General features: G+C 54.8%; 1 long non-coding RNA gene across 1 annotated transcript; it reads right to left on the reverse strand.

Moving 5' to 3' along the window:
* Positions 1 to 2,796: 2,796 nt before the first annotated feature.
* LOC141584840 (uncharacterized) lies at positions 2,797 to 5,368 on the reverse strand. The gene is made up of 2 exons (XR_012518051.1): positions 4,903 to 5,368; positions 2,797 to 4,361 (listed from the first exon to the last, which is right to left on the reverse strand). It is a non-coding gene; the product is annotated as an uncharacterized LOC141584840 (long non-coding RNA).
* Positions 5,369 to 10,227: the final 4,859 nt, after the last annotated feature.

The raw sequence follows: 10,227 nt of genomic DNA on the forward strand, positions 1-10,227 counted from the left end.
TGGGGTTTTCTTAAACACACTCATGACCAAACCCACACTAACGATTCCGAAGTCCCAGGTCTGGGTAGGGCTCAAGCATGGGCACTTTTAAAACCATGAGACCACCCTGCAGCTGAGGCCCACCTGGAGTGAGGGTGCTGCTCTCCTGGTTACCATGAAACAGCAGCCGGGTGGCGTGGGGCGCCTGAGGGCAGTCACTGAAGTGGACCCAAGAATGGGACAATAACTCTGGATGCAGTTGCACCTGCGTGCATGTTTCAGCGAGGGAATCTGGGCTGGCCAACCCCAAGCTCCATGGAACAGGAGCTGTACGGAGGACTGAGGCCCCTAGTTTTTAGTTAAATGCAGGTTGCCAGGTGGAGGGCATTAGGGAAGGGGGCTAAATGAAAATGCTGTGTGAACTGCAGATGTGCGCAGGCAGCTGCGGCTCTCCCCTGTCTGCAGCCCCCAGTAAAACCCATGCCTCGTTCGCTGTCTCTGGGTCTCTTCTTTGGCCTCTTGAACCTGGTGGCTTCCCTACTGAGGTTAATAGGGGTTTTAGCACCAAGGGTGGACCCTCATCTGCCACCTGCTGTTTTGTGGGGAAAGGCTGCTAAGTTACCTGGAGACAGAAATACCCAGCACCAGGGCTTGAACCCGGGCAGCGCTGGTCCTTAGCGTGGGGTCTGACCCGCAACAGCCCCTGGGAACTTGTTAAAATACAAAAATCCTCGTGCCGCAGGCACAGCTCTGGAGTCGGCGATTGCTAGAGCGGGCTTCGTGTTAAGGAGCCTCCTGGGGGCTCTGATGTGGACTGAAGAGTGAGAACCCAGGCAAGAAGTGTGGGCCCCACGCTGTGCGCACTCAGGCAGCCCCAGACCAGCCCACAGGGACGGCAGTGCGTCGGCTCTCTCTATGCCGAGCGAAATTCACATCCACAGCCCCTGATCCGAGAGCTTCCTTCCACATACCCGAACATTTTCATTTCAGACATCCACAGTAACATTTTCAAAAAGTCCCGAAGACACAAAAGGATAGTTCCTCTCCACCTCCTCCAGACCTGTGCCCTGGAGGCGACCGCCAGAGAAGCTTCCCATGGCTTTCCCCCAAGTTCTAGGGGTGCACATTCACATCCACCTACCGCCTTTAAACACAGACACACTGGGAGCAGAGACTGCCTTACACCCTGACTTTTTTCTCCTTTGACAATGCATAAGGAGGTCACACCAATCTACGTTTCCCTAACACACCGCTGTCTAAGTAGGTAATAACTGTGGAGTCAATCCCCACTGACCGGCTCTGTGGCTGCTCCCTGTCTTTTGCTTTTATGCACAACACTGCGTTTGACATCTAGTACACACACCTTCCTGCATATAGATGGCTAAATCTTGTTCCAGACCTGTGGGTTTCACAGGCACGTTACAACATCAAGACACTGATCCAAAGCTGCCTCTTATTTGACCAGTTAAGGACACTGAAAAGAAAAAAAGTAATAGCCTTTTTCGCAAAAGTCATTGCCTGTTTCACAAAGTCAAGTCATTTTCACACCTAAACCTTAGAAAAGACAGAATCCAAAAAACCGGCTTAAATGCGTCGCGTTCTCACATGACAAGGGATCTGCCGCTCTTCACTGTGGGCTGCTCTTCAACATGGTTCTTCAAAGGAAAAGGGGAGACGAGATCAGAAGTGGGCCCGAGCCCCGACCTACCAAGGGCACCATCTTGTCTCCTTCCACCTCCTTCCATCGTGTTTGCAATTACACCACCCCGGTTTCCCAGGCTTTTCTCATTTAGAGTGAGTGCATCCATTCTCATTAGATTCTCGGAGAAGGTAATTCCACAGGTGCCTAACGAGACCAGCAGGGCACTGGACAGCTGTTGGGATTTCAGAGAAATCTGTCAGCAGGTGCTCATCAAGCAAATGAACTATTTGGCTGGATTAAATGCCAATTGATCTGTAATTTCAAGGCAAAGTGTTTTGTATTACCCAGGTGTTACCATGGCTGGGAAACAGGATGGCACTGCCCAGGTCAGGACTTGCCCCCACTCTCTGACAGGTGCCATGGTTTCATCTCTTGAGAGTTCGTGGAGCGGGAGGTACCCTTGCTCGAAACCCCACACTAGTCACTGCCTGGTCCAAGACCGACAGGATTGGCATCAGCCGGGAGACAGCATTCGCATTTTAACCAGGTGAACTCACGTCCACATTGGAGTTTAAGAAGCACCGGCTTAAACAGAGCTACACTGAGACCAGGCAAGAGGGCAGGGGTCACACTGTGAAGCAGGGAGTGGTGCGCGGTCAGCCAGCGGGCTGGAGAGCGGAGTCTGCCACCTCTGTCTGTGCAACATGGAGCAGATGTTTCGTCTCCCTGGGCTTCAGCTTCCTCCTCTGTAAGATGGGAGTAAAAACAGGACCTGCCTCACAGAGGGTGCTCTGAGGATGGTTACACTAACAAATGTAAAGCACAGGGCTTGGCATGTCCAGGAGCTTAAAACAGGTGGTGGTTCCTTCCCCTGCCCGCCCAAAAGAAATTCTCAGGTTCTTCCAAAGGCCACTGTCTTAGCCTTGATCATCCCAGAAACCCACAAACATGTGGCATGTCTATTTCCTGTTCTCAAGACCCTGAATGTTTGAGTGTTTTGGGTTTTTTTTAATTGAGGCAGGGTCTTGCTGTGTTGCCCAGGCTGGAGGGCAGTGGTGTGATCATGGCTCACTGTAGCCTCAACCTCCTGGGCTCAAGAGATCCTCTTGCCTCACCCTCCCAAATAGCTGGAACTACAGGCATGCACCACCACACCTGGCTAATTGTTTTGATTGTGTGTGTGTGTGATTGTGTGTGTGTGTGATTGTGTGTGTGTGATTGTGTGTGTGTGTGTGTGTGTGTGTGTGTATAGATGAGGGTCTCATCAATTTGTCCAGGCTGGTCTCAAACTCCTGGCCTTAAGCAAAGCACTGGGATTACAGGTATGAGCCACTACCCCCAGCCCAACCCTGAGTACTTTAAACCTCGGAAGTTACACAACTGCTTTAGTAGATGGTTAAACACACAAATGTCTGGGGCTCAGTCCCAGACAGCCTGATTTTGTAGGTCAGGAATGACGCCCTGGGTTTTCCAACTTTTAACCAGCATCAGGGTGACATTGATACATGAGGCCCAGGGAACACCCAGGAAGAAGCAATAACCTAAGGCCTCACTGCTCAGAGGACGGTCCAGGACCAAGAGTGCCAGCATCACTAGAGAGCCTGTCAGAAAGGCAGCCTCCAGCTGCCAGGACCTACTGAATCGGAGTCTGCATTTTGACAAGATTCTGGGAGACTCATGTGTACCTTAAAGCTGACTAGGCACTGCCCAGGGATGTCCCCTACCCAGGCTTGGCTAAAGGCAATGAGGGGACCATTGGTGCTATCGGGTTTGGGCACTCCCAGCCCTTGATGTGCCCAGCCCCTTCTTTAGGGACCAGGGTTGGAGCTCTCCCTCTGGGGCTAGAGCTTGATTTTTTCTGGAATGGATCTTACATTCGTTTCCTGTAGCTGCTGTAACAAAGTGCCACCAACTGGGTGCCTGGAGGCAACAAAAAGTCTCCTGTCTCACAGTTCAGGAGGCCAGAAGTCCAAAACGAGGCGTCCACAGGGCTGTTTCCTTCTGAGCACGTGAGCCAGACTCTGCCCAGCCGCTCCGCCACTTCACTCCTAGGGGAGTTTGCCTGCAGTCCCTGGCTTGTGGCTTCATCGCTCCAATTGCTGCCTCCAGCTTCATGGGGCCTTCTCTGTGTCCATCTCCTCTTTCCTCTTCTGCTTCTTTTGTTTTGTTTTTGTTTTTGTTTTTGTTTTTTGAGACAGGATCTCACTCTGTCACCCAGGCTAGAGTGCAGTGGTGTGATCACAGCTCACTGAAGCTTCGACCTCCTGAGCTCAGGTGATCCTCCCACTTCAGCCTCCTGAGTAGCTGGGACTATAAGTGCACCACCACAGAAGGCTAACTGTTTTTTTTTTTTTTTTTTTTTAACTTTTAGTAGAGATAAGATGTCACTATGTTGCCCAGGCTGCTCTCAAACTCCTGGGCTCAAGTGATCCTCCTGCCTCTGCTCCCAAAGTGCTGGGATTACAAGCATGAGGCTCTGCACCCAGCCCTCTTCTGCCTCTCAGGACAGCAGTCGTTGGATTTCGGACCCACCCCTAGTCTAGGATGATCTCATCTTGAGACCCTTACCTTAGTCACAGCTGCAAAGACCCTCTTTCTAAATCAGGCCACGGGCGCAGGGTTAGGACTGGACATGTCCGCCATTCAGCTTGTGACAGGCCTCCTCTGCGGCTCACACCTGTGAGTACTTAAGTCACTGTTCTCCAGGCAATTTTACATCTGTTTTGTCTCTTCTCTCATCCTAGAGGAAGAAAGGTTGTGCCCTCCTTTAAAGAGATTTCAGTCCTCTGCAAACTGGCTGAGAGCATTCCCATGACAGGCTGACGTCCCCAGTGACAGCTTTTTACACTCACCAGGAAGCAGAGGGCAGAGAGGGGCAGCCAGGGGGCTGGGGCTTAGTAGCTCCCCCTGGGGAGAGGACGCCACATGGGCATCACAGGCGGATGGACCACAGATGGGGGGCATCCTTTGGCCTTCAGACACAGCCCCATCCGCCAGCCTGCAGATTCCGTGGACTAATCTGGGACACCAACACCCAGGAGAGACTGCCAGGAAATGACCTGACCCCGAATAAAAGAATGTTCATCTGTCTGTGCTTTTTGAAACCTCTAACACCTAACACTAAGGGATCTGGGGGTTGGGCTGATGAGACCCACAGGATGGGAGAGCCCCATGGCCCTGGTGTGCAGCTTGGGTGGAGACACACGGGTGGACGCACAGGCTTTCGCAGCACACACTGTCCACTGCAGCCAACTGGTAATTGAGTCAAAAGATCAGCCCACCTGTTGCTCTTGGTGCAGTCGGCAGCCCTGAGCCCCACTGCTGCTGCTGCCGGAGTCTCGAGGGATGCTTGGACAAGCCCTGCTGCCCGGGCTGCTCCTGGTTGAATTGCAAGCTGTGGGAAACGGGCATAGGCACCCAGAACCACTGATGTGTAACTGTAAGCTGTTGTCACACTGACGGGAGCTTTGGAAGACACGGGGCCTTGTGCCACAAAGGGCAGCTTTGGGAACCTGCAGGTTGAGGTGGTTGCCACAAGGCAGACTGTTAGAAACGGTGTTGAAACTCCTTCCATCTAGTGGAGCCCCTGCAGCCCTCAGCCTGCGACTGTCCTCACCTTACCCCGGGTCCTATAACACAACCCATCCCTCTTTGTGGGCCACTGTGTCTGCGTTCCTGGGTATGTGGTGGCCACGGCGGCGCACGGCTTAGATCTCCCTGCAAGAGAGAATCTGGCAGTGTCCCTGCTCCCAGCCAATGTCAGAGCAGGGTAGGGCTCCTAAAGCCCTCCTGCCACTCTGGCCCCTCCACCCAGCCCTCTTTGTTCTGGGACCCCGACATTCTCATTACTGCTCTGCAGGCTGAGGCTCTTTCCTGCTCCCAAACTGTCGTCTTCTCTCAGTGTCACATCTGCCCCACGGCTGAAGCCCTTCAGCACCCACTCCACCCACCCCAGCCCCTCGACCCCCCATGGGCATTTCATTGAGTACACCACTGGCACGTCTAACTCCCACTTCGGATTTGAATCTGCTTCCCATGAGACTGGAACTGGCATCAAGTTCAACGTGGCTTCTAGCTCAGAACTCGCAATGTCTGCTTGCCCCCAAATCTAGAAGTGGGATTCAAGAGACAGGTGACAAGTGTCCTCCGTGCTCACACATGGCCCCAGAGGCCACGCCAAGCAGCAGCTTGCCCAATGTGGCCTCCAACACCTCTTCCTCACCCCTGCATGACCTCCTCGTCCATGGATCTTTCACAGTGAGCTCCCTGACGTCAGCATAACCCATTGCCTGATGAGAGCTGCAGGGACCCCAGACCTGCCAAACTGTCATCCATCATCAACCCTTCTTGGAAGCTCAGAGAAGGACATATAGACTTGTTAATTTTCTCCTCTTCCTCCTCCTCCTCCTCCTCCTCCTCCTCCTCCTCTCCCCCCTCTTCCTCCTCCTCCCCCTTCTTCCTCCTCCTCCCCCTCTTCCTCCTCCTCCCCCCTCCTCCCCTCCTCCTCCTCCCCTCCTCCTCTTCCCCCTCCTCATTCTCCTCCTCCTCCCCCTCTTCCTCCTCCTCCTCCCCCCTCCTCCTCCCCTCCTCCCCTCCTTCTCCTCCTCCTCACCCTCTTCCTCCTCCTTCTCCTCCCCCTCTTCCTCCTCCCCCTCCTCCTCCTCCCTCCTCCTCCTCCCCTTCCCTGTTCTCTTCCCCCTCCTCCTTCTCCTCCTCCTCCCCCTCTTCCTCCTCCTTCTCCTCCCTCTCTTCCTCCTCCCCCTCCTCCTCCCCTCCTCCTCTTTCTCCTCCCCCTCCTCCTCTCCCTCCTCTTCCTCCCCCTCCCCCTCCTCTTCCTTCCCCTCCTTCTCCCCTCTTCCTCCTCCCCATTCTTCTCCCCCTCCTCCTCCTCCCCCCTTCCTCCTCCCCCCCTAGTCCTCCCCTCCTCCTCCTCCCCCTCCTCCTCCTCCTCCCCCTCTTCCTCCTCCTCCTCCTGGTTCTCCTCCTCCCTCTCCTCCCCGTTCTCCTCCCCTCCTCCTCCCCCCTCCTCCTCCTCCCCCTCCTCCTCCTCCTCCCCCTCTTCCTCCTCCTCCTCCTGGTTCTCCTCCTCCCTCTCCTCCCCATTCTCCTCCCCTCCTCCTCCCCCCTCCTCCTCCTCCCCCTCCTCCTCCTCCTCCCCCTCTTCCTCCTCCTCCCTCTCCTCCCCGTTCTCCTCCCCTCCTCCTCCCCCCTCCTCCTCCTCCCCCTCCTCCTCCTCCTCCCCCTCTTCCTCCTCCTCCTCCTGGTTCTCCTCCTCCCTCTCCTCCCCGTTCTCCTCCCCTCCTCCTCCCCCTCCTCCTCCTCCCCCTCCTCCTCCTCCTCCCCCTCTTCCTCCTCCTCCTCCTGGTTCTCCTCCTCCCTCTCCTCCCCGTTCTCCTCCCCTCCTCCTCCCCCCTCCTCCTCCTTCCCCTCCTCCTTCTCCCCTCCTCCTCCCCCCTTCTTCCTCCCCTCCTCGTCCTCCCCCTCCTCCTCCTCCCCCTCCTCCTCCCCTTCCTTTTCCCCCCTTCCTCCTCCTCCTTCCTCCTCCCCCTCCCCCCTCCTCCCCCTCCTCCCCCTCCTCCCCCTCCTCCTCCTCCTCCCCTCCTCCTCCCCTCCTCTTCTCCCTCCCCCTCCTCTGCCCCCTCCTCCTCCTCCCCCTCCCTCCCTCCTCCTCCTTCCCCCCCTCCTTCTTCTTCTTTTCTGAGACAGGGTCTTACTCTGCTACCCAGGCTGGAGTGCAATGGCACCATCACTACTCACTGCAGCCTCAACCTCCCGGGCTCAAGCAATCCTCCTGCCTCAGCCTCCTGGGTAGTTGGTTCTATGGGTGCATGCCACCACACCTGGCTAATGTTGTTTTGTTTGTTTCTTAGAAACAGGGTCCTGGCCAGGTGCAGTGGCTCACATTTGTAATCCCAGCACTTTGGGAGGCTGAGGTGGGTGGATCACCTGAGGTCAGGAGTTCAAGACCAGCCTGACCAAAATGGTGAAATCCCATCTTTACTGAAAATACAAAAAATTAGCCAGGTGTGGTGGCAGGCGCCTATAATCCCAGTCACTCAAGAGGCCAAAGCAGGAGAATCAGGTGGAAGTTGCAGTGAGCCGAGATCACACCACTGCACGGCAGCCTGGGTGGCAGAGGGAGACTGTGTCTCAAAAAAACAAAAGAAAGAAACAGGGTCCCACTTTGTTACCCAGGATGGCCTCGAACTGGGCTCAAGTGATCCTCCCACCTCCACCTCCCAAAGTGCTGGGATTACAGGTGTGTGCCACCATGCTGGCATGTGTTTAATATTTTTGTCCCTGTCCCAAGGACACCAGCCAAGGTTACAACACCTTACCCTCACATTTCACTTTCTGCATTACTGCTAAGCATCCCTTGGTTGCTGTGAAAATGAAGACCCGGGGAACTGCTGACCATTTGCTCAGAAGAAACTAAGGAGGGAACTTTGGGAGCCCCTGTTTCCAGGAGCTGCCTCGAAGGCTGTGTGTTCCACGTCCAGCCCTGGCCCCGTCAGCCCTCCCTGAGCCTATCCTTGAAAATCACGGCAGCCGCAAGTGGTCAGGCCTCACGCCGCAGGCCTGGGTACTGGGTAGGCGTCTGCTCCGGACCGGAGGAGGGGTGTTTCCCGCTGGCTTCCACCTCCTTCCTGGCCCCCTGCAGCCACGTGGGCCCAGCCTAGGCCGCTGCCTTTTGTGTGGTGGCACCAGCCAGGCCAAGAGTGTAAGCAGATTTCACACAAATCCCCATCAAAAAAAGCACGAATCTGCATAGTCAGCACAACCAGGCAGAGGCTGTCCCTGTACACACGACAAGGAAGGGGGACCTTTCCCCGCTCAGGAGAGCCATGTGAGGCCTCAGACAAGAGGCGAACGAGTCCAAGCCTCAGCCCACACCCACAGCGGGGGCCATATTCGCGGACAGCCCCGGGCGTACTGTTTTCTCCGTTAGGACTTAGAGTTCCCCAGTCCTTCCAGTCCCACTGTGGAGATGACAATTCCAGCCCCCCGTCAGCCCACGAGCTGGGAAAACAGGACGACAGTGGCTGTTATTTTTGAGACTGTGTTGTGAATGACTCTGAGGCTTTCCAGTGGTGGCAGGTGGCCAAGCTCACGGAAGCAGGGTGACTCCTGGGATGTTTGATGTGCCCGTGTGAATCTTAGATTACGTGGTTAGAAGGACGAGAAAAGACTCAGATTCAGCTACTAGCTGTGTTTGAGTCTTTCTTTCCTTCCTTCCTTCTTTCTCTTTTTCTTTCTTTCTCTTTCCTTCCTTCCTTCTTTCCTTCTTTCTCTCTCTCTCTCTCTCTCTTTCTTTCTTTCCTTTCTGAGACAGAATCTCACTCTGTTGCCAGGCTAGAGTGCAATGGCGCAATCTCTGCTCACCGCAACCTCCGCCTCCAGGGTTCAGTCGATTCTCCTGCCTCAGCCTCCCAAGCAGCTGGAGCTACAGGCGCCCGCCACCACACATGGCTAATTTTTTGTATTTTTAGTAGAGACAGGATTTCACAGTGTTAGCCAGGATGGTCTCGATCTCCTGACCTTGTGATCTGCCCGCCTCGGCCTCCCAAAGTGCTGGATCACAGGCACAAGCTATCGCGCCCGTTAGAGTATTTCTTTGAATGCTCAGAGGCCTCTTGTGGTGGAGGATGACCCCTGATTTCACAGATGTGAAAATGGATGCTTAGGGAGACCCAGCAACTTGTCGAGGACATACAGCAAGGGGGGGCCAGGCCGGGCAGGGACTGGAGCTGAGTCTCCTAGTTCTAAGCAGAGCAAACTCTTGGCAGGACACTCAGGAACAGATTAAGAGAATTTTCCAACAAAGTTCCATTCTTTGAGCAAATGTGGATTTGTTATCTTAAAATATGTTAATAGCAAGCATGCACATGGCTGTTGGTGCCATGCTCTATTCTAAAGCCTTTACCAGCCGCGACTCCTTTCAACATCTCCACAATTCTATGAAACAAGCTCGGGTGATATGCAAATATTGCATACGAGGAAGTCAGGGCACAGAGAGGTGGACGGACTTGCTTGAAATCGCACAGGAGGGGAAGTGCTGGGGGTTTACACCTGGGATCTAACTCCAGAAGTGATGTCCTTAGCCACTGCCCTAGATCACAGAGACCAGATGGGAGACACAAAGAAGAGAGAAGTGAGTTGGGCTGACGCACAAAGTCAAACTCACCGAATCATGTGAAGAGCAAAAATCCCAAAGGCCTGTGCATGGAGCAGCTCCTTGTAAAGTGCTCCCCATCAGCCAGAGGCAGCAGAGCCCAGGGCCAAGAGCTGGGGCCAAGGAGCCACACTCTGCACATCTACTGGCTGTGTGACCTGGGCCAGCTATCTAACTAGCCTCACTTTCCCTATCTGTAAAATGTGGGTGACGACACCTGCTTCAGATGTTGGGCACCTAACAAACCGGGCTCTCAGAAAGGTGGCCGCTCTTCCTAAGGGTGCAACAGAGGAGCTCTCCCAGGCCTGTCTTTCTGTCCGGTTCCACATACCTGCCAGACCACCACCCATGACCCCTCTTCAAAATCTGCAGTAAATTTGCAGGGCTGATGCACCCCCTGCAGAAGCTGCCAAGCTCACTTAGTGCCACCATC

The sequence above is a fragment of the Saimiri boliviensis genome, chromosome 1 (genome assembly GCF_048565385.1).
Source record: "Saimiri boliviensis isolate mSaiBol1 chromosome 1, mSaiBol1.pri, whole genome shotgun sequence".
NCBI lineage: Eukaryota > Metazoa > Chordata > Mammalia > Primates > Cebidae > Saimiri > Saimiri boliviensis.